The sequence below is a fragment of the Aegilops tauschii genome, chromosome 7 (assembly GCF_002575655.3).
Source record: "Aegilops tauschii subsp. strangulata cultivar AL8/78 chromosome 7, Aet v6.0, whole genome shotgun sequence".
NCBI lineage: Eukaryota > Viridiplantae > Streptophyta > Magnoliopsida > Poales > Poaceae > Aegilops > Aegilops tauschii.
The window spans coordinates 169,215,369-169,241,112 of record NC_053041.3 but is presented as its reverse complement, the minus strand read 5'-3'; the positions used below and the strand labels follow the sequence as shown (position 1 = coordinate 169,241,112).

Below are 25,744 nucleotides of genomic sequence, written 5' to 3'. Positions count from 1 at the left end.
TGGTCCCTTGGTGTGTTCTAAGGCCAACCTGCAGCATGGCTGTCTCACGAGCTCACCGTTGCATGGTTTGATCTGATTTTGTGTGGTTCTAGCCGGTGCTTAAATTTTGTCCACATATTTATGGCTGAAGCCCACACATACATACTCATGGATTTGATTTTGCGCTATGCCCTTGTGAACAATCAAGCTATCAGGTGAGAATTGATTCGTGGCTCTTTCTTTTTTTGAATTGGTTGTTATGTGGTTCTTGGGGACTCAAACTCTGTTCCGTTTCTTTTTTTACCTCCTATTTATGGACTCACTTTTGTTAGGGAGTCGATTGAGGACCAAATGGGTATCTTGTCGCTCATCTCCGGCAAGTCAGGCGTCAGACTGTCCATGGCGGAGAAGAGAATGCTGCCGGGCTCACCGTCCTCGTCACAGGTGACCACAACCCACCCAACCGACCGTAATCCTTTGTTCTTGCATTGCATTGCAACCTCATGCTTGATTGCACATCTTGGTTGTGTGATGTGATGGGAACATATATTGGGTATTTGTTTTGTCATATGATGATCATCTCTTTCCAACAAGTAGTCACACTAATTAAATTCAGAAATCTGCTGGACGTCTCTCAACTTTGCAGCTTCATAGTGTATGATTAAAATTTGGCATTAGACAAAACAAAGTGTGATCTGCCTCTCTAAGTTTCTTCGAATTCTGAAGTAGTACCGGATTGAGACGGAGCTAATGTGAAATTAGCTTTTCTTGAAAAGTGTGCAGCGAAGATTGTGTTAATGCATGAGGTAGGATGCGGCACATGTATGGATCCTGAGACAACATACCCTCTTCTGTGTGTTGTTTCGGGATGCTTATATGCATACTTGCTAAAAGAACTATACATGTTCTTTTCTTATAAGGTTCAGATCTGACAACCAAGGGAACAGTACCCATCAGCTAAAGATGCAGTACGAAGATAACCCAGTAAAAAGTACTCAGTTCTTCATGCCGATTTAAAAAAAATTAACCAGTCCCTCCTTTTAAATTGGTTGCTTTGCTATACTGCTAGGTTTGAAGGCGGGCTAGGTTCAATTTTTTAAGATGAGCTAGGTTTGATGATGCACCTTAAGCAATAGTTTATGAATCTGCCAATTACTGTGGCTGGCTGTGACATTCTTAAATGAGAAGTAGACAGGCCTTGTATAAGATGCATTATACAGTTCTAATCAAGTAATTATGGACATGTTCAATTACAGGCCAAGCCCTTTGGTGTGCTAAATGATTAAATGTTGTTATCTAACCGAAGCACTTGGAACTTCTGTGCAGAGGGTTATTTTTCCCTTTAAACAAATGAATGTCAGCTCATAACATATGACGATGCTATCCTAACTGGCTAACTAATTTGGCCGTATGAAGTTGTATATTTGAGCTGCGGGTGTTTGTTGTAGTGCATGGAGTTTATCGTGATGGCCCTTTTGAGTCTCCCCTGTCTGTTCGAACTTCAACAGAAAGCTAACCAAAGATTAACAGGCATGATATGGTAAATTTAAATTGTCAATTTTAAACTTCATACTATAATATTTTACATCTGATTGGTGCTCATGTCTATGTATTCCAACATTTTATTTGCTTGACACCCTTCAAGTTCAAAATAAACTATGAGTCATTGATGACATTACTGACTGACTGTGTTGTATTATAGGACTAACTATAAGTAAACCTTTTCAGGTCAGCGTATTGTGATGTTAGCATGCCCCCTGAAGGACTGCGGGAGTTCTTGCCACGCTTAATACAAGTATATGATTTTCCTTGTCCAAGCTAATGCTGCTTAATCTTTCCCCTGTTTACAGTTTTAACATCTGCCTTTTGTGTTTATTTCCTAGACTTTGGTGTCAAACATGGTCTACACTGACGATGACGAATCACTTGTTGATGCTGAGGTGTGGTAAATTTCTTTATATCCTACATGTCTCAGCTGGTTATTGTCTGACAGTGGCATGCTCTGATAAATATTATGTGTTAGCCGCACACCACTGAGATTCCATGCTCTTTCTTACAGATGTAAAAGATAGGAATCAACAAAAATGTCCATTTTGGCTTACTACTATATTTCCATGGCATATGCCCGATGTCAGACCTCTTATTAAGTGCTTTCGACTTACTTGACTGTATTTTAGTTGCTCGTGATTCTGCTTTGTCCTAGAAAGCAAACAATGCAAATTATACGGATTTTATGATTCAGTTCATGTTCATCACTTGTCCATCCTTGGTACAACATTACATGCAAATATACTCAGTTGCTGTGTGTAAAGAAGTTCATTCCAAATTCGAGAAAAATTAAGGGGTATCTCACCACGAAGGATTGCTTTATGATCCTTTGTTCTATTTTCTGTTCTTTGTCTAACTGATAACCTGGTCTGTGTCTAACTGATAACCTGGTCTGCATCTAATTATTTGCTAGCTAGCTCTTTCTCTTGCTGCCAATTTCTTTGCTTTACATTGTCATTTTTTAAATACTAATTATACATGTCAAGAGACTATGCAGTATAGAAGTTTTACATGCAGATCTTCTTGATTTTATATCATGCGTTTATGTGCTTTGGTTTACGTTTCCGCAAAGAAGAAGAAGTTTTCAGTTCTCCGCGCGAAGTTTAAAAAATACAATTAACCAGTCCCTCATTCTAAATTTGTTGCTTTGGTCTTCTGCTAGGTTTGAAGACGGGCTAGGTTCAAAGTTTTAAGATGGGCTAGGTTTCACTAGCGTGTGCCCATCGACTTGGTCTCAACCATCTTAGGGCAACCCGTCGCTTTAGGGAGATGGCGGTCCCTTTGACGGCCTCCGGGCTCGGCTCAATGATTGGGATCGGTCATCGTTGGTGGCGGCGAAGGTGGTATGGAGTTTTGACCATGGAAGAGCCCGTACAACTCAGAAGGCAAAGTTGGGAAGCTCCTACAAAGGTAAATGCTTTGGTACATGCATATAGATGCTTGATCATTTATTGTGAATTATTGAGAAATAAAGAAATAATGCGCTCTTGAGATTTGTATGTTGTGTGGTCTGACTATTACAATGCATATCTAGAAGTATCTGTGAGGAGGCAGCTAGCCTGAAAGTGGATCTACCGCGTGCTGCTCCTGTCCCCTCTCCCTCAATTCATCCTCATGGATCTGACAAGGTGACTGTCTCCTTCTCTGCTCTCAACGCCTCTAATGTGTTACTTAAAATTCAACTATTTCTCTGTTTCGACCTATTGCCTCTGTTAATGCAATGGCTTAAGCCCCCAGATAGCTGCATAATTCATTCATGTCATGCGTTAAACAAATCGATTCTACTCAATACCTCTTACCCACTAATTGAACATCAATATAGACTGATTATTACTGCTTAAATAAATCACTAAATGTATCAGCATGATTGCCTGTGCTCAGACAATAATATTTATTTCATGTTAATCTACAAATGTTCTTTACCACATGAAGATTTCACAATGGATTGCTTACTAGCTTGGTTTTGTTCTGTAACATAAGTTACATGACACTGAAATATGCATAGCCCACATAGTTTCTTTTCATGTATAATTGTTTCTTTTGTTCACTGGATGCTTCATTACTAAATCTCTACATTTGTGCATATCTTCTATCTGACCTAACACACGTGTACTACATATTGCCATGAGTTTCAAAAATTAGATGTTCCTGGAGATATTCCAAATTTGATTATCTATGCCTATTTGATGACCAACTTCCTTCTAAGAAAAAAACCCAGCATCTATCTCAATTACTTCCCTTTTATGTATAATAGGTACTTTCATTAAGTGCATGCTTGATTAGTAAAACTTTACATTTACACATATGTATCTTACCTAAGACATGTCTACTACAATCCTGATTTTTCTATGGGCATTGAATAGTGAGCGACGGAGGCTGTATATCATGAGGTCGTTCGGCATGGATAGGGCTCGTCATGCGGCGCCGTCCTCCCGACCTCCTTCCCATCATAGCCTTATGGGAATTGGCTTACAAAAAGTGATTCTATACTTTAAATTATATCCTTTCTTAATATATGTGCTTGTCCATTCAGGTTTATCTTCGCTTGGAATTGGTGGAAGCGATCTTATCCCCCATTTTCTTTCTCTATGTTCTGTTTCCTAAGCAACATAAGCGGTGTCAATAATATGTGATACTTGTGCATTTCTATCTTTAGGCACGACATCCTTTTCACAACAAGAGATGAAAATGCTCCTATTGTACCTTCGCTTTTATGTTGCGTGTGTTGCTTTTGAACAATTGTCTTTTATGTCGCCATTCATGTAAACTACAAGGACATATTAATATCTATGACTCCTAAGGCTGATTCATGGTATGAGTGTGTTGCATTTCCACCGTTCTCTTATTGCTGACCATGTAATAACATTGTGAACTACACCCAGTAACGTGAAAGGGGCCCCTCCTACCCGGCACCGCCCAGCTTCGTCTCAGGCGGTGGCGCCCCAACCACTAGTAAAGCATCAATCCGGAACCCATCGCTGCAGCCAACCATCACCGTCCGCCTGGCATATCGAGAGAGGAGGAGGACGAGGCGCACAAGATGGAGGCGATGGCGGCCTCGGCCTGAAGCACATGGAGATTACACGATTGACCATGGAGTTTATATGTGTTCGAGATCCTGGCGGCCCTCGCTGCCGTGTACACATGGGAGGGAATTCTACCGATAGTGACATGATGAAGACTTGAACACCATCTTATCCGGTCATCCCCGTTCAGCGCCACCTTGTTCAAAGTCACGTCCAGGTTGACGATGGAGGCACCTTCTTTTCTGCCCGGCAAGACATCCCCTGCACCGTCCTCTTGGTCTCCGCAGGTGTCGTCGTATTCACTAGCTTGTCATCATTGCCTACGTGGGAGGGAGTGGTTTCTTCCTGCTTTGTTCGGCCACAACGACATTGGCAGTGATCTGGTGGCCATCTCCTCCTCCGTTGGCTGCATTCCAGAGCGTGCACCGTGTCGCTGGTGGCTGTCGCGATGACCGGAGACGATGAGGAAAGGTGTGTGGCCGTGCATGCTAGCTGTGGGAAGGAGAATAGGAGGTGGTAATGACGCCTGGCGCTTGAGGAGGAAAGGAACAGCCGGCCAGCGACTCTAGCGGCAAGGACGTGGGTACGCGCTCGGTCGCAGGCGTTGCAGGCCACGACTGTCGTGGTCGGGTCGGAGTAGATTAGATTGCTGGCTGGCTGGACCTGCTCAAGTTTTTCACGAAAAAAATAGGAGTAGCTGCTAAAGGTCACGCATGCGAGCAAGACGATATCACTACGGATGCATTCATCGAGCCTAGCCAAACGAGAGGGCGAAGGATCTGGAAACAATGTGTGTTGGATTGCAGCGTTGTATACCTGTCCAGCATTGGTTCATCAGATACCGGATGCACGCACCCGTCTCCAGCGTACGCACCCAGACGGGTGAAAAAAGAACCGCCCACGTTTGCACCAAAAGACCACGAATACTAGCAGCTTATGTGGTGCCGTTTTGGATTCCTATTCTTGTCCATATCACTACAATATCTAAGCTCCCTTGAAATTAAACGCTGTGAGCGCTCCGGGGCTGGGATGGTCAAGTGACCACGTCCCTCATTTTCTTATGGGAAACGTTTGGGTACGGCACGCCGGCCAAAACTTCGGCCGGTCTCGCGAGCTCGCTCGATCCCAATTGATCTGATCTGGTGGTCCCGTTTTTCCCGCACACGCCTCCTTATCCCTTCTTCCGCCCCGCTCCTGGTCTCCCGCAGCGAGCGCGCGTCTACTGCACAGCCGGCCGGCGAGGGGACCTCCAACACCATCCCGGCTCACCCCCGACGACCGCATCACATCAGGGTGCGAGCTCTCTCTCGAAAAAACCTGCAGCTCCCGCGCGCAGCAGATGCGGCTCAGCTCTCTCTTGAAAAAAGCTACAGCGCTCGCGCCAGCAGATGCAGCTTCGCCGTCGCCTCCGCTTGCAGCTCAGCTCCCTCGTCGACATTGGTCGGCCATTCACCGTGGTCACCTCCTCCGTCCATCACCTACTGAACCTTTCCAGCACTACGCAACACTGGTTGCGGCTTTGACCTCTGTGGTTGAAGCAAAAGAAAAGATAAACGACATGGTTATCCTTGAGGAAGAAAGCCGGTTCCAGCAAATCCCGTGGCTGGTTGTAGCACCACCGATGCCCCATTCCAGCAAAAACTGGCATATATTTTTTGCTACAACCGGCGTCTAAATATGCTACGATCGGCGATCCAAAGTGCTACAACTGGCATATTGTTTTGCTACTACGGTGGTGACCACGGTGACCACGTGCCCACAGATGCTGCAACCGCTATCGCTAGATGCTGGAACTGGCATAATGTTTTGCTACTATGGGCGGTGACCGCGGTGACCACGGTGGCGCGACGGCTGCAAAACCAGAGGTGGCAATGTCGAGAATGCTACAACCACGAGGCCACCTGCTGGAACCCGCAACGCCATTTGTTACAACCGTCTTCTTTTTGCTGGAACCAGAGAAGATTGAGGCTACCACTTGCGCACGGCGAGCTACAACCAGCGACAGGAAAAGCTACAACCGATGCAATTTTTTGCTGGAACTACATATAGTGGTTTTCGCGAGTTACTTTGCCGCCTCCATGAACGTTGCAACCGGGGAGGCGCCACCAGCGGCGGAACTTTCACCGACGAGCAGCGGCGCCGTGGCCGGCGACGGCTACCCACGACCGCAAAGGTCGAGGAGGAAGCGTGGGGGAGCTGCTACCGGCGTGCAGCGGGGCTGCAACCAGCAGCTAAAAAATGCGAGCATCAACGGCGGCGGCGAGCGTCGACGGCGAGGCAACTCCGGGGAGCTTCGAGCGCCTGACCGGGATTGGTGACGCCGACGCCAGGTGCTTCGAACAGCGGCCGCGGGTGAGCCGTGCCTTGCTGGATTAGAGTCACGTTTTAGAATGAAGCTGTTTGGATAGAGGAGACAATCGAACGGCTCTGTTTAGTTAATCGGGCGGTGCACATCCGACCGGCCGAAAGTTTCGGCTGGCGCGCCGGCGCAGAGTGCTTCCCTTTTCTTATAAGAATCACTTTAATTCTCTTAGAAAAACCATGGTCTTTTATTAGGTAAGTAGGTATTTTTTTAACACAGTACAACCGAACTCGTGCACATACACGAGCATACACTCATCTTTATGAATGCATGCACGCATACCCTACCCTATGCGTATCTCTGGGACTGAGATGACACATCATCTTAAGATTGAGGAAGTCTCTACAAACGCCCTCGTACTCCCTCCGTTCCAAAATAGATGACCCAACTTTGTACTAACTTTATACTATTAGTTAGTATAAAGTTGAGTCATCTATTTTGGAATGGAGGGAGTAGTTGATAGGAACGTCTCCTCCCACTAAACGCACATCGCCGAAAGGCCTGAAATAAAGCCAGGAAAATGCGAGCACTAATGTCAAGTCTGAGAGTTGAACTCTGGTAGCAGCAGAGGATAACAATGTCCTCCTAACCAGGGAAAATATCCGGTGATACCAATTCATAGATGCTACCATGATACAAACTTGAAAAATACAAATTTAAACATTTCAAAAAATTCTGAAAAAAATCATGGATGTTTGCAGCACATATATCGACTACCGCTAAAAAATTCAGATCAAAATTCGAAATACACACGAAGAAACAAAAAATACAAATTCAGATGTGAATAGTGCAATTTGTGCTTTTGTCTTCTTTGACACTATTCATGACCGATTTCTCTTTTTTGTTTCTTGATGTGTATCTCGAATTTTAATCTGATATTTTAGGAGTTGTCAAATATGTGTTGCGACCCTCCATGATTTTTTCAGATTTTTTTGGAATGTTTAAATTTGAAAGTTTCAAGTTCGTATCATGGTAGCATCTATGGGTTGGTATCACCTGATACTTTCCCCTCCTAACCATCCAACATTAGATATTGTTTATTATTTGGGTCAACCATCCAACTACGTGTGTCCAACACTTGCTGTGCTACGTGTCACTTACTCCCTGAACTAAAAGCACAACATTTTTTTGTATCAAAGCGACTATTTTTTTGCGAGAAAAAAGGTTATATGTCGCTCATGTACAACTGGTACTAGGAAAAATAATGATGCGGCCAACTATAGCAACACCTATAAAAGTGATGTACCATCCCACAATGGCACGATCACTGCCAGCTTGGCCCATCACCGCCTCCTTCGTGTCACATGGTTGCATGGACGCTGTCAGTCCACCACCACGCCGCATGCCCCGCCCATCTCTCCATCTTTCTCCCCTGTTCTCATGGCGGTACGCCCAAGCCATCACCGCCTTCTCCGCACCACACGGTTGCACACGCACCCGACCCATCACCTGCTCCTCCGCATCATATGGTTGCACCGGCGCCGCCAGTCCATCACCGCCTCCTCCACACCACACAATTTCACGGACGCACATCCCACACCGCCTTCTCCGCACCACAAGGCTGCACGGGCTTTGCCTGTCCACCACCACACCGCACACCCAGCCCATCGCTCCATCTTTCTCCCCTTCTTTTGTGTGGTAATTAACGTCCAACGATGACGATGTTCAGGCCTAGAGACGTCGTCTTCGGAACTTGGTCACCTTCATCAACACACCATGGGCCCACAAGGTCTGCAGTACAACTCCCGATACCTCCTTCCTCTCCCTCTGTCATCCTTTCTTTGGCAGCCTGATTCAAAATCACTCTCGATCGCTTCGGTGCTAAACGAGTAGCAAATTATATCGGGATTTTATCTCACGTGTAAGGTTTCAATGTGAAAGCCTCATGCTTCACTGCTTGAGTACCATCTCCGTGCTTGTGGATTAACAACCTCATGCAGTTTATACATGGCATGCTTTATGCTGCCTCTGTTCCACAGTGCAGTGCATATTAGTCTTTTTTAAGTCAAAGATGTCCATTTGACCAAGTTTCTAGAATAAACTATCAATATTTGAAGTACTAAATAAATAAACTATAACAATACATGTGGATGTTGATTTTTGTTAAAAACTTGGTCAAACATTGGTACGTTCGACTTTTCAAAAGAAAGTATGTACTATATTTTAGAACGGAGGGAGTATTAATTACGATATGGTTCCAAGCCTAAGGAGTACGGCCTCTAACTGAATTTAACTCGCACTAAAACAATAAGACAAGATAATAACTAGGTTTACCTATGAAGATAATTTGGTTAATTATCACTGGGTCGCTTATGTACATAGCTGATCAGGCCTTATTAATGCATCAATAATGTTACATACAAATGAAAACTGAGATCAATCACTTGTACTATTATCTCTTGATCCTCCCATTTATATCTCTTCCTCTTAGAGGCTGCTATAAACATGATTGCTTTTATTTCAAATATGTTCTTTCCTGTCGTTAGTCAGTGCAAATCATTGCTTTTATTTCAAATATGTTCTTTCTATTTGATTCTAACTACCCATACGAATGATCAATATTGAAAACCAGAAACCATATATACTTTGGTGCAGTGATGCAACTTCCAAGTATTTCTCATTTTCACTGCCATTTTACCATTATTGCAGACCATTGTTGTTGGTGTTTTGTATTATTTGTATGTGACCAAGGTAAATTACGAAATATTGATTGGTTAAATCATAGAGTTGTATGATTGTTGTAGATGAATACTACAATTAGAAGCCTCAGTTACGCATATCATAGTTTTCAGTTAGTTTTGTAGATGAATATTATCATGTCCATCCAATACTATGGTTTAACCCTGTAGGTCCGTGGCATGCTTGACACCAACCACTACTTTTGATATGTTTTTGATAGTGCTGCTGACATATCATTTTTGTGAAGAACAATAGTTGTAAAAAAAAGTGAGTACTACCAAGTAAATGGTAAGGTGTCTTCGCATCTAGACATATCCTGCAATACAATAAAGGGTGTTCTCACCCCAAAATTATGGAAGCCAAAATACAGAAGGCCCATGAAAAAAACAACCACCCCTGACCTGCAAACAGAGCAGCAAGCAATCTATTCGTGAATTAACAATCAAACAAATAAACGGTACAAAAGTAGAACGGCGCAGCAAGGCGCGCGTATGCTTCTAGTACTCTACGATAACCACGAAAGATTGGTTGGCCCGTAAGAACATATAGGCAACAATCAGCCAAGCGTCTCCCATGCATGCGTGTGTCACCGGTCACTTTTTTTTAGTAACATCCGGCCACCATTGATCAGGCTGTCTACGCGCATGACGTGATTTGTATTGGCTGGCAACGAGTGTAGCGAGGCTTTCTTTTCTGGGTCGCCATGTCCATGCGATACAAGCCATCTGCTTAACGCAAAAACCAAGAAACCCGTTTCTTCTACATCGTCGATGTTCATTGTCAATTGTCGAATACACTAGATGTGCCCGTGCGTTCAGCGTCCACCAGTCGGAGCTCTGCCGCGGACGGTCGCGAGTAGATGGGCAGTCTTTGGCATGAGGGTTTGGTCGCCGTAATCATTAGTTTTTCTAACGCGTATAATTGTTCTTCCCGTGGGAACACACGGGCATGTGTGCTAGTCTATTAAAACCATGACATTTTACCCGTAAAAAAAAACCATGACATTTTTTTGTCTTCCAAAACATGACATTTTTTTCTTTCTCATATGGCATTCTTATTATTAAGAGATGGCATGTGAGAAATTATGAACAAGTATTAAAAAAATGTTATTCAAAAAATGGCATTCTAATTTTTTTAATAAGTTATCAACATTTTTTGTGTACACGTTCAACATTGTCCGAACGCTTATTCAACATTTTTAAATACCTGTTCAATATTTTAATACTTATACAACATTTTCCAAATATATGTTCAACATTTTTCAAATACTCATTCAACATTTTTTCATACTTATTCCACATTTTCAAATACTTGTTGAACATTCTTAGTACTTATTCCACATTTTCAAATACTTGATCAACATTTTTCAAATACTTGATCAACATTTTTCAAATACTTATTCAACATTTTTCAAATACTCATTCAACAATTTTTAATACTTATTGAACATTTCTCAAATACTTGTTCAACATTTTTAATATTTATTATTTTCAAAACTTATTCAACATTTTCCAAATACTTGTTTAACATTTTTTAATACTTATTCAACATCTTTTCAAATACTTGTTGAAACATTTTCAAATGTGTTTCTGAAGAGTGTTTATATATATATATATATATATAAATAATATTTTAAATTTTAAAAATATGAAATTAAAGTAGAAAACGAGAACAGAAAACAGAAGAAAAAAACAGACCGTGGCCTCCCGCGCGGCTGGGCCGGCCCATCTGGGCTTCCTCTTGTGCTTGCTTATGCGCTGGTTGACGCAACGGTGCTCACTACGGCACCCTGATGAGCCGGCCCACGAACATGCAGCAGCGCAATGTATTTATAGCTTAAAAAAATATGGTTCTAATGTGGAATCAAACTCACACCCCTTAACTCACGTACATAGTTGGCTAACCACTAGAGCTACTGGGCACGTGTGAAATATTACAGCGTGACATATTATAAGAACAAAAAACTGTAGCCACGCTATTTATTGCACGTACATTGCCACGTAGATTTTTGAATTATTTGAAAACATTAAAGAAAATCGTGATTTCTTTTGAATAAACATGTGAACAAATTCGAAAGCCCCCAGATTTAAAAAGAAACTCGATTTAGAAATAAGTTTATGTATTCAAAAAAATTCACGAATCCAAAAAAGTAAACGAATCCAAAAAGTTCGACAAAATTTGAAAATGTTCACCGGTTTTGAAAAAACGTTCATCAATTTTCGAAAAAGTTCAAAAAATCTGACAAAGTTCATCAATGTTGGAAAAAAAATCATCGGTTTTAAAAAAATTATCGATTTTCAAAAAAGTTAATCAATCTTTAAAAAGTTTATGAAATCTGGATAAAAAGTTTATTGATTTTTAAAAGAGTTCATCAATTTTCAGAAAAAGTTCATCTATTTTCAAAAGATTTGCAAATTCTTAAAAAGTTTATGGATGTTAGGAAAAGGTTCATAAATTTGAAAAAAAATCATCAATTTTGAAAAAAAGCTTATAAATTTTGGAAAAAAACTCATGAATATTGAAAAAAAAAGTTCACGGAAAAAGGAAAAAATAAAAATAAAAAAAGATAGAAGAAAAAGGGAGAAAGTAATCACAATACGCATTGTGTCCCATGTGGTTGTTGTAGTGTATGTGCGATCTAACGCCATCGTTTCTTGTAGTTTGAAACAGGGAATGAAAAACTAAATGAGTCAGCCTGCACAGAGGATGGTGTGTGCCCGATTGCTGCAAAAATAGAAACAAGTGCTTAAGGCCTTGTACAATACTAGGTGCTTATGGAGGTGCTTAGAGAAATAAACCGGGTTTTTCTGAAGCACCAGTGCCTATTTCTATAGGAGAGACGTCTATCCGGTACAAATAAGCACCGGTGCTTAAGAAAAATCTGATTTATTTCTCTAAGCACCTCCTCTAAACATCTTGCATTGTACAAGGCCTAAGGCGCCCTTTAGGAAATACCAAAGAAGACGGCCCCCTCTGTGGGCAGGTTCGCTCAATCGCTAGTGTCACAGCGCGTGAGAGCTATGTCTCGCATTAACCGAGACAAAAGCTGGTCTCGCTGAGCTATTGGGTCGGGCCATCACCGTACTTCTTTCAAAAAGAAAGAAGGAGAAAAAAGTGCACGCGGGGGATTGATCCCAGTACCTCAAGAAACAAGATTGTCGCTGCTCGTCACTCCGCCCACCTGGCGTTTATGCCTAGTAGTAGGGGGCTTCTTTCTTGAGGAGCCAGTTTTCCCAGTTTTTTTCTTTCTTTTTGTTTTTTCATTTCTTTTCTGTTTTTCTCTCCAATTTTTTTATTTTTTCATTCTTTTTTGCATGTGTTTCTTCAGTTTTGTTTTTTCATTTCTTCTTTGGTTTATTTTGCTTCTTTTTTGGTTCTTATGTTTTGGGTTTTCTTTGTTTCTTTTGGTTTTTTATTCTACACTTTTTAATATCTCAGCAACACTTTTAATACCCCCTCCGTTCCTAAATATAGGATGTATCGTTTTTGGCACGGAAATTAAAGAACGCACATCGAGGGAAAATTTCACAAGTTTTGAGCGAGATTTGACCTGAATAATTGACATGAGAAAATAAAGGGGTTTGCCTAATTTAAGGAAATGTAATAAATTCCCTAAAAAAATCCAAACGAGTGGTGCAACGCAATACACCTTACATATTTTTTTCTCAAAAATCTATACACCTTATATCAAGGAACGGAGGGAGTATATGTTTAACATTTTCCAATTCAAATTTAACATATTTTTTTAATATATGATCAACATTTTTTAATATATGACGGTCAGCCAAATATTGGGGGCCTATGTTTATAGCAGTATTATATAGTAAAAGGATTGTAGGGTTGTAGGATAAGTTACTTGGATTTCAATACATCCACACGAGGTGCTTTGACGGTCTAACAGACACAGAAAACCATCGTATTTGTCAACGTGCAGGTGCTCTCAAACCATGAATTTGATTCTTGATCGGTTGGTCTTGTGTTGCCAATTAAGTTTGGGGTCTGTCTAGGACACATCTAAATGTGACATAGTTATGTCACATCTAACCTGATCTCCACTATGCTTGTAGTCTATTTTTTTTTGTCCTAGATTTTTTTTTTGTTCTTTGTTGCTGTCTTATTTGTGGGAGGTTAGATGTGACATCCTTAGAAAACATCTAGATGTGAATTAGACAAACTGTTACCCACAAGAAAAAACAAAGGAAAAATTACCAAAGTTGTGGGCATCAACCGGTGCAGAAGCCACACACGGCTCTACCCTCTTTTTTGGAAGGAAAAACAAAAATAACATACAGCGGCTATCGTCGAACCTGACTTCACAATTTGGTGCTCAAAGTGGCCAAAAAGCACGAGAGGCCCTATGCCGGCCGGCCTTCCCGTGACGGGGGCAAAAGATAGCTCTCGTCCGCGCGCGCAGTCACGTACGTCGGGTCGGTCCATGCCTACCATGCACTGTCCGGGCCAGTGTCTACATAGCTCTCGACCGATCGTTCTGCTCACGAGCCCGCTTCCCGGCTTTCCGCCGCTGGGTTCGTTTGCGCCAGTTGCATCCACCTTTCCCGTGTCCTCTCCGGCCTGCTTCTATCCCACTATACCAGCCAAGCCACATGCAACTTGTGTGCGCAGATGCATTATTCTGCAATACTCTATCGATCAAGGCTCAAGCTTAATTATACTAAGAAGATCCGTGCTAATTGTTATCGTGATGCACGTCACGGGGCAGACTAGCTCCATTTTGCCAATGTGGAGCCGCCACCTCGTGCACGCGCGTACGTAGGTGGAGCTGTTAGGCCGGACTAATTACCTACCGCAAGACACTAATCACTCAGTCCTGATGATTAGGTATGTCCCTCCGTCGATGTATAGTTCGCGGGACGATAAGACAGGAGGGTCGACATATGCATGTGAGCATGTTACTAATCTTTTTCTTTCGCGAAAAGCCCGTTAATCTACTATACTATTTAGCACATGCATTGGCAACATGCCCTGCAACGCCAACGTAATAACGATATCGCTGCATGTAGTATTTACGGTTTGAATCCCGCCAGAACACAAGGCCGGACAGGATCACGTACGAACACGTTTTGTGTTAATTATGTGGGGTATTCGGACGTATGAACGTGGTTTTTAAGCATCGTCGGGGTAAGGAGATTAGGAGAGGACAAATTGAAATAAAGCATGCTGGCGTGCTAGCTCGTTTGGTTTTGTTTAGCATTCTTTTCACGTGCTTCTTTAGTCTCCACTTTTCCTTTGAAAGATTCTTTAGTTTGCCTCTTCAGTTTGCTTGGGGTTTTTGAGGATAAAGTTTTCAAGTTAATTAACACGTAGCTAAAATTGTACGAAAAATTACTCACTCCGATCCATATTAATTGACGCCAATTCAGTACTACAAAGTTTGTATAACTTTGTATTAGACGAACGTCAATTAATTAGATCGGAGGGAGTACACAATTTGGTTTTTGAGTTTTTCTGTTTCGGTGGCACGGTATCGTTACACTCTCTGTGTTTTTTTGTGACATCCAAACATATTTTAACTCTGAGGGGTACATGACGCCTCAACAGTGTTTACATGCAGTTGTTTGCATGGTAAAAACTGTTTTTATCAAGCTCGCGGGTTCCAAACCAGTCATGAACTGTCTGTCTGCAGATAGCTTTTTTTTCATTAAATTGCAGAAGATATGATGATAGATCAATCAATTGCTTAAAGATGAGGGCCTTAAAGATTGGTCCTCAAGGGGCGGTCAGGTTTCTGAACCATTGCTGGAAGGATGGAGACGTTCTGGGCTAGGTATCAGCAGAGTTGACAGTCACTTGGCAGCACGCTGGCATGTCTCCGAGGTAAACTGACCCATCATCACAACAGATGGCGCATGACAGTGCATGCTTACAAGTTACAGACCAGTGTCCCTTTTACATGATTAAACTACGAATATAGATCTCCTTTTAATAACATTGCCTGACACAGACGCTAACCTGATAGTAGAATTGCTGCAAAAAAGTTGTGGGCACAAATGAAGCAAATAAAGCAGCTATAAAAGGGCAAGCCATTTCCGAGTGTACCAGATACATGGGCGCAGCTAGTGCCATGGAGGCATGGACACCACATAGATTAAAGCGCCATTGCCATGAAGGAGACCTGAATTTATGCCTGATCCATTCATTCTTATAACAAAAAGCAAGCAGAGAGAGAAACAAAATAGCAGGGTCCAAAAAAAAAGGCATTCTGGTCAGCACCACTATGCCAGCATCGATCGGCCCATCGGCTGCATGCGCTGTACGCCACCTGTGGCTTCGGCCGGTGGCCAGGCCACTGGGGCAAAGCCTGCTTCGAGGGGAAACGTAATTTGGCAGCTGGGAAAGAGGTACACCCGGAAGGTAAAATTCAGAATAGAACAGAATAGACCACGTCCAGAATGCCATGATCATACTACGTGAATCTAGTAGTATGCTGCATGGAAATCGTTTAGCAGACGGGTGGATGTCGTCGGCCGCAACGACGAAAACCGCCCGAGGAACTGCAAGCGGCTAGCCAGTGGCGAGGGAGGGTTTGGCTACTGGCTATGGGTAGTGCGGGGCTGCCTTCACGCCCATCTTCCAGATAGTTCCGTCGCTCGCTTTATCCCTCCCCCGCAACGACTCACTGACGACATTTTCAGACCGGCCGTCGTTAAAGGCACATACCGACCGGATCGGTTCAGTTCAGCCTGACAAAGCATCGCCCTTTTCTTTTTCCAAATTTTGTTGACATATTATATATTTTAAAAAACTGCATGTTCACGGAACGATCGATCCGTTTCATGCCAACTAGACTTGCACGCATCCATCTGTGTGTCTTGATCTGCCAATCGGCTCGTGTTGCATGCGCTGACTCTGGATTCAAATTCTTTGAAGAAGTCCATTGTAGCTTCAGAGATAAGCACATGATTGATTCCCCCGCTAAAAATGAAAGAAAAGAGAGAGATAAGCGCACGGTTAAATTAGTTGCGTGGAGAACTCAACTTCAGGCGTTCGTATGCCTGTATGTGTGCATAAGCAAACTTATGGTTATCAACATTTCAACAACCACGTGACACGAGGGTGTACGTGGTCATAGACTGCTGGCGGTTATCCGTAATATAGTGCCTTCCCATCCCTTGGCCGGGAACCCAAGTGTTTCGTCAACTTGTTGTAAATATAAACGGAAATGTGTGTCACACTCGCTCTATTCCAAAATTATTACCGCTCGAAACAATGGCACACCAAGTCTTGAGGGACGCCCTTTTTTTTGCGAAATCTTGAGATGCGGTTTGCTCGTTTAGGCACGTTTGGAGTTCAGAGGAGCAGTGAATACAATGTCGAAAAATAGAGGCCTGATTAATTTTAATCTTTGCAAATTTTAAGTTGAACTAGAGGTTGCCTAAGACATACACCATATGCAAGTCTAAAAACAGTAAAACGTTGAAGCAAAACATGCAACTAAGTTAAAGAGATTTCCCTATGTTCGTATAGTTGTGCTACTCTGTCCCCGTTTTTGGAGGTTTGAACTACAAAAGTTCTAAGCTCATAAAGGTTTCGGTAGCGTCGCCCACCAAAGGCTTACTTAGTGCATACCCATCTATACCACCTTGGTATCGACCACAAAGGTCGAGACTCATTTAGGGTAGATCTCACAATATCGACGACAAAGGTCGAGACTCATTCGGGGTAGATCTTCACGATATCGACCACAAAGGTCGAGACTGGCTCAGGGTAGATCTTCACGATATCGACCACAAAGGTTAAGGCTCACTCGGCATAGATCTTCACGAAGTATGCGATCTTCAAATTCCTAGCCCTTGCATACTTATTGGCTCATTCAAACTCTCATAGGAAATATCTTTGAATTTGAAGAGGTAGGGTGTTTGAATGATAGGCTTGAAATTACCGAAAAAAGGTTCCCCCCCGCTTTGTATTACAAAGCAATCAACCGATACAACCAACGATAGGTGCTGGGGTGGAAGTAGCACAGACAAGCCCAAAAGAAACGAAAAAGAAAATACAAAAGGAACAAATGCCGACAACGGCAAATCGACAAAAACGAAGAAGCCTCGCGACCACTGCGCCCGCCGTAGATCTCCCACCAAGCTCCTAGACTCCGAATCGCCGGTACCAATCAACACCTCCAAGAAGGGACGCGACGATGACGACGCTGCTGCCAAGGGTTTCCCCCGGTACGCGACGAGGAGAGAAGAAGGGTAGCTAACGACGCCCTCCAGGAAGGTCCAGCAGCACCCACAGGCGCCACCGCGTCGGTGTCGGCCTGGCCGACAGGGATTTCTCCCGATCCCAACCTTCACCTCGGGCGCTCCGGAGCCCGCTACCAAACCGACCACCACCCTGGGCCAACACGGTCTTGAAGCTTCTCATACCGTCTCACCACGACACCACGAAGTGAGGTCTGCACACCAAAGAAGAGGAGTCGGGACTAGCGCCAGCAGCACCGTCGACACGCGGGAGGGCTCAACCTCCACCGTCAACGACGGTAGCCAACCGGACGCAGTAGCAGGAGCATACCAGGCCCGTGGGCCCACTGGCTCGGCCGGGCCCTCATATGCCCGTAAAGCTCCCGCCTTCGCGCTGTACTAGGCACGCCGTCGGCGTCGTCGCCCCTGGTCCGAGCTGCTCCTCCTCCTCACTACGCAGAAGACAATAAAGCCACGCCGGGGGCCGACCCGCTAAGATCCAGATGGGGCCCGCAGGGCCCAGATTTGAGCTGGGGGTGTGCCGCCGGCCATCCCGCGCCACCAAGCCATCCCGCTGCCAAGGAGCAGCGCAGCCACAACATCCACCGCCGGGTCGCCGGACCGCCGCCTAGCCGAGCCGCCGCTCCCCGCCCCAGGAAGGGAGGACACGCCCGGGGGAAGAGGAGATCCCACCGCCGCTGACACCACCCGGGCCAGAGCCGGGGGCGCCCGCCGGCGACGGCGGGGGGGGGGGGGGGGGGTGGGGTGGGGGTGGAGGAAGAGAGAAGGGAGGCCAAAGGCGGAGGCGGCACGAGGGCGGATTAGGGGGAGGGAAAGGGAGAGCTGCTAGGAAACGTTTCATGGAAAACAAAAAAAATTCTACGCACACGCAATGATCTATTCATGGAGATGCATAGCAACAAGGGGGAGAGTGTGTCTACGTACCCTCGTAGACCGTAAGCGGAAGCGTTTCACAACGCAGTTGATGTAGTCGAACTTTTTTCGCGCTCCACCGATCGAGTGCCGAATGTACGGCACCTCCGAGTTCTGCACATGTTCAGCTCGGTGACGTCCCTCGCCTTCTTGATCCAGCAAGACGTCAAGGTAGTAGATGAGTTCCGTCAGCACGACGGCGTGGTGACGGTGATGGTGAAGTGATCCTTGCAGGGCTTCACCTAAGCACTACGAAAATATGACCGGGGGTGTAAACGGTGGAGGGGGGCGCCGCACACGGCTAGGCAATTGTCTGGGGTGTGCTAGGGGCGCCCCCCCACATATATATAGGTGGGAGGGGAGGGGAGAGGCCAGGAGGCACCCCAAGTAGGACCGAATCCTACTTGGGCTCCTCCCAAGCCGCGCCCCCCTGCCATATATATCGGAGGGGGAAGGAAAGAGGGGGAAGGGGGAATCATATTTCCTTTCTTTAATTTCCTTCTTCCCCTTTCCTTCTCCACCTTGGCCGGCCCATATGGGGGGCGCACCAGCCCCTTGTGGCTGGTGCGTTTCCCCTCTTGGCCCATAAGGCCCATATCTTTTGCCCGGGGTGCCCGGAACCCCTTCTGGTGATCCGATTTGTACCCGGTACCCTCTGAAACACTTCCGGTGTCCGAATACTATCGTCCTATATATCAATCTTTACTTCTCGACCATTTCGAGACTCCTCTTCATGTCCGTGATCTCATCCAGGACTTCGAACAACATTCGGTCACCAAATCACATAACTCATATAATATTATATCGTCATCGAATGTTAAGCGTGCGGACCCTACGGGTTCGAGAACTATGTAGACATGACCGAGACACCTCTCTGGTCAATAACCAATAGCGGAACCTGGATGCTCATATTGGCTCCTACATATTCTACGAAGATCTTTATCGGTTGAACCGTTATGAAAACATACGTAATTCCCTTTGTCATCGGTATGTTACTTGCCCGAGATTCGATCGTCGGTATCTTCATACCTAGTTCAATCTCGTTACCGGCAAGTCTCTTTACTCGTTCCGTAATACATCATCCCGCAACTAATCATTAGTCACTTTGCTTGCAAGGCTTCTTATGATGTGTATTACCGAGAGGGCCCAGAGGTACCTCTCCGATACTCGGAGTGACAAATCCTAATCTTGATCTATGCCAACCCGACAAACAACTTTGGAGATACCTGTAGAGCATCTTTATAATCACCCAGTTATGTTGTGGCGTTTGATAGCACACAAGTCATTCCTCCGGTATCCGAGAGTTGCATAATCTCATAGTCGAAGGAATATGTATTTGACATGAAGAAAGCAATAGCAATAAAACTGAGCGATCATTATGCTAAGCTAACGGATGAGTCTTGTCCATCACATCATTCTCCTAATGATCGTTATCAAATGATAACTCATGTCCATGGTTAGGAAACCTTAACCATCTTTAATCAATGAGCTAGTCTAGTAGAGGCTCACTAGGGACACGGTGTTTGTTTATGTATTCACACATGTATCAAGGTTTTCGATCAATACAATTCTAGCATGAATAATAAACCTTTATCATGAATAAGGAAATATAAAATAAAAACTTTATTATTGCCTCTAGGACATTTCCTTCAAGAGCAAGGGGAGGAGAGCCCAAATATGGTCCGCGCGCCGGCAAGAGCTGCTGGATCCCGCTGGAAACGAGCGGGGGAGGTGGCAGTGATGAGGGTTTTGGGGGAGGGAGAGTCGCGAGCGGAATGGGACCCGCGACAGTGCTGGAATTTTGTCTATTATGGGCTAGCCCAATAGCAATCTCAGAAATTCCTAATAAATCCTAGAGGCCCAGTTAGCCCATTCGTGCAAGGCAAGGGGTACTACTAAAGTTTAGTCCCACATTGCTAGTTTAGTGGGGGTTGGACCTCCTTATAAGGGAGGATGTTTTCCCACATGTATGAGCATGAGAACAAGAGGGACATTCACGCGCGCTCCTCCTCCGCCGCCCGCCTCGCCACGCCACGCCACGCCTCGCCTCGTCACGACGCGCCGCGGGTTGCGGGAATGAGCCGATGTCTAAATTTTTGCCACGCACGATGGGTATACGAAAGGTCACGCGGGAGCTGAACCGTTTTTCTGTAGTGGACACTGAATCTCAACGGCGCACCTCTTCGGCTGAAGTCTGTTCGTTTCGTCTCCCTCTTTTTCTTCACCTCCCGTCGCTGGCCTCTCGCCTCCTTCTCTTGCACCTATAAAACGGAGGTCTCTCCTCTCAGAGAGATGCACCCGAACTTCTTCTTCCTCTCGCCACCGGTTCCAATCTCTGAGCTGCCACTGTCTTCCTCATCCTGGCTTGCGGCATGCACCGCACGTCGGGACAGTAGGCCTCCGAAACTCCACCTCTTTGAGTCCTGTACGGGGGAAGGATGATAAGGTTTTTGGGGAGTGCTCAGTGCGACTACTGGCTGCTTCATCACGGACGATCCGGATGTCGACGACTTCTTCCTCGACGTCGACAACCTCTTTGACGACATGGCTGGAGAGGACACCAACCCCAAGACCGGTACTTCTGCCACTGCTCCGTATGTCTTCGTGACCTCTCTGTTTAAGATCATGCTACCATTTCTTGCTCTAGTTTTTCTTGTTCTACCCTCAGTTCTACATGTGTTCTGTTTTAGTTCACATGTACCGATGCTATTTTCCTTCACTCTGCTAGACTACATGACTTGTTCCATATCTACTATATTATTCATGTTTTATCTAGCATTTTTGTTAATAAAATCATATGGTAAATTGCTCATATTTCCAACAATCCAAAAACCTTATTATAGGCAATTTACCCCGAGTGGTTTTGCTACTTCCATGAGACCTCCTATGTTTGAAGGTATCCACTATAAGAGGTGGCACATGAGAGCGTCTTATGGTTTCAAACCATGAGTTGCTACGACGCCACTCTTGGAAAGCCTGAAGGAGATTATGATGCTCAACAGGAACAAGCTTTTCAGAAAATGGATACCCTGTTTAAGGCTGCTCTCTTGAGTGTTCTTGGTGAGAACATAGTTGATGCCTATGCATCAATTGATAATGGAAAAGATATGTGGGATGCACTCGAGGCCAAGTTTGGGGTCTCGGATGCCGGCACTGAGCTGTACATCATGGAACAATTCTATGACTACAGGTTGACTGAAGAGCGCTGAGTGGTTGAGCAAGCTCACGAGATACCGTAATTTGCTAGAGAACTTGAGCACTTCAATTGTATGCTACCAGACAAGTTTGTTGTCGGAGGCATCATCACTAAGCTTCATCCATCGTGGAGGAACTTTGCTACCTTACTGAAGCATAAGAGGCAGGAGTTTTCCGTTCCGGATCTCATTGGTACTCTTGATGTGGAAGAAAAGGCGAGAGCAAAAGACATACGTGCTATTGAGGGAGGATCTAGTGCCAATTTGGTACAGAAGAAAAACTTCCAATCCCACAAGTTCAAGAACAAGGACAAGTTTGATGGTAAAGCAAAGTTTGATGGGAAGAACAAGGCTGTACAACACACAAACTTCAAGAAGAAGAATGACAACAAGAAAGGTGTTTGTCATGTGTGTGGAGTGATGACCCACAAGTATCGGGGATCTATCGTAGTCCTTTCGATAAGTAAGAGTGTCGAACCCAACGAGGAGCAGAAGGAAATGATAAGCGGTTTTCAGCAAGGTATTCTCTGCAAGCACTGAAATTATAGGTAACAGATAGTTTTGTGATAGGATAATTGGTAACGAGCAACAAGTAACAAAAGTAAATAAAGTGCAGCAAGGTGGCCCAATCCTTTTTGTAGCAAAGGACAAGCCTGGACAAACTCTTATATAGAGAAAAGCGCTCCCAAGGACACATGGGAATTATCGTCAAGCTAGTTTTCATCACGTTCATATGATTCGTGTTCGGTACTTTGATAATTTGATATGTGGGTGGACCGGTACTTGGGTGCTGCCCTTACTTGGACAAGCATCCCACTTATGATTAACCTCTATTGCAAGCATCCGCAACTACAACAAAAGTATTAAGGTAAACCTAACCATAGCATGAAACATATGGATCCAAATCAGCCCCTTACGAAGCAACGCATAAACTAGGGTTTAAGCTTCTGTCACTCTAGCAACCCATCATCTACTTATTACTTCCCAATGCCTTCCTCTAGGCCTAAATAATGGTGAAGTGTTATGTAGTCGACGTTCACATAACACCACTAGAGGATAGACAACATACATCTCATCAAAATATCGAACGAATACCAAATTCACATGACTACTAATAGCGAGACTTCTCCCATGTCCTCAGGAACAAACGTAACTACTCACAAAGCATACTCATGTTCATAATCAGAGGGGTATTAATATGCATATAGGATTTGAACATATGATCTTCCACCAAATAAACCAACTAGCATCAACTACAAGGAGTAATCAACACTACTAGCAACCTACAGGTACCAATCCCAGACTTGGAGACAAGAATTGGATACAAGAGATGAACTAGGGTTTGAGAGGAGATGGTGCTGGTGAAGATGTTGATGGAGATTGCCCTCTCCCGATGAGAGGAGCGTTGGTGATGATGATGGCAATGATTTCCCCCTCCCGGAGGGAAGTGTCCCCGGCAGAACAGCTCTGCCGGAGCCCTAGATTGGTTCCGCCAAGGTTCCGCCTCGTGGCGGCGGAGTCTCGTCCCGAAAGCTTGCTTATGATTTTTTTTCGGACGAAAGACTTCATATACACAGTAGATGGGTATCGGAGAGCCAACAGGGGGCCCACGAGGCAGGGGGGCGCGCCTAGGGGGTAGGACGCGCCCCCACCCTCATGGACAGGTGGAGGCCCCTCTGACGTAGATTCTTCTTCCAGTATTTTTTATTATTTCGAAAAATAACTTTCATGGAGTTTCAGGACTTTTGGAGTTGTGCAGAATAGGTCTCTAATATTTGCTCCTTTTCCAGCCCAGAATTCCAGCTGCCGGCATTCTCCCTCCTTATGTAAACCTTGTAAAATAAGAGATAATAGGCATAAGTATTGTGACATAATGTGTAATAACAGCCCATAATGCAATAAATATCGATATAAAAGCATGATGCAAAATGGACGTATCAACTCCCCCAAGCTTAGACCTCGCTTGTCCTCAAGCGGAAGCCGATAACGATAAATATGTCCACATGTTTAGAGGTACAGGTGTCGATAAAATAAAATACGGATGAGGGCATCATGATTATTCTCATAACCTCAACATAAATAGATATTGTCATATGATTTCTTATGCTCAAGTAATAATCTATTCACAATGCAAAGTATGAATCAGAAACTTTATTAAGAACCAACAAACTATAATCTCAGTCATTGAAGCAATTGCAATTTATCATAACATCAGAAAGAGTCTATGTCAGAGCTTTCTAGCAAGTCCACATACTCAACTATCATTTAGTCTTTCATAATTGCTAACACTCACGCAATACTTGTGGTTACGGAGTTTTAATCGGACACAGAGAAAGATAGGGGCTTATAGTTTCGCCTCCCAACCTTTTACCTCAAGGGTAATGTCAACAATAATAATTCATGCTAACTTACATCCAATTAGATATATCTATCAGGATCTTTCCAACACCCTCTGCTTGCCAAAGGATAAAATGTAAAAAGGAAAGGTGAAGATCACCATGACTCTTGCATAAGGTAGAAGATAATAATAAAAGATAGGCCCTTCGCAGAGGGAAGCAGAGGTTGCCATGCGCTTTTAGGGTTGGATGCACAAAATCTTAATGCGAAAGAACGTCACTTTATATTGCCACTTGTGATATGAACCTTTATTATGCAGTCCGTCGCTTTTATTTCTTCCACATCACAAGATCGTATAAAGCTTATTTCCTCCACACCAATCAATCACACATATTTAGAGAGCAATTTTTATTGCTTGCACCGATGACAACTTACTTGAAGGATCTTACTCAATCCATAGGTAGATATGGTGGACTCTCATGGCAAAACTGGTTTAAGGGTTTTTGGAAGCACAAGTAGTATCTCTACTTGGTGCAAAGAATTTGGCTAGCATGAGGGGGAAAGGCAAGCTCAACATGTTGGATGATCCATGACAATATACTTTATCTCAGATATAAGAAAACATAACCCATTACGTTGTCTTCCTTGTCCAACATCAACTCTTTAGCATGTCATATTTTAATGAGTGCTCCCAATCATAAAAGATGTCCAAGATAGTATATTTATATGTGAAACCTCTCTTTCTTTATTACTTCCTATTAATTGCAACGATGACCAAAGTTATGTTTGTCAACTCTCAACAACTTTTAATCATCATACCCTTTCTATGTGAAGTCATTACTCTCAATAAGATCAATATGATCTCTTTATTTCTTTTTATTCTTTTTATTCTTTTATTCCCTCAAGATCATAGCAAGATAATCAAGCCCTTGACTCAACACTAATCTTTATTATATATAGCTCACGAACTTGATTACATAGAGGGATCATAAAGCAAAACTCAAAAACTAGATCATACCAAAAAATTATTCTACTAGATCAAGATATTACTAAAAGGATCGAACTAAGAAAAACAGTAAAGATAGGAGTGTGATGGTGATACGATACCGGTGCATCTCCCCCAAGCTTGGCAGTTGCCAAGGGGAGTGCCCATACCCATGTGATTATGTCTCCTTCTTCGGAGGTGATGGTTTAGTTGATGGTGTAGGCTTCATCCTTAATTTGCGCTTGAGGGCAGAATTTTGATCCCTCAGGTCATCAATCTCCTGCTCCAGACTTAATATCTTTTTGCATAGTTCCTGCTTGTTTTCCTGCAAGAGACGAAAAGGGATAAACTCGATCTTAAGTTTCTTTGCTCTATCAGGGAGGCTTGACTTTTTGAAGTCCACATGCATGTCCCCAGGTTGAGGTAATGGGACTTCATCTTCATCTGAGCTCGTCTCCTCCCTCCTCTTGGGTTCATAGTCCTCTTCTTCTTCTGTAGTCCAA

The 25,744-nt window shown here is 44.0% G+C and overlaps 1 long non-coding RNA gene across 1 annotated transcript; it reads left to right on the top strand.

The window, feature by feature from the left end:
* The first annotated feature begins 208 nt into the window (after nt 1–208).
* Nucleotides 209–4,330, top strand: LOC109731698 (uncharacterized). Its single transcript, XR_002225175.4, has 6 exons — nt 209–423; nt 1,708–1,774; nt 1,863–1,919; nt 2,690–2,937; nt 3,062–3,155; nt 3,891–4,330. It is a non-coding gene; the product is annotated as an uncharacterized lncRNA (long non-coding RNA).
* Nucleotides 4,331–25,744: the final 21,414 nt, after the last annotated feature.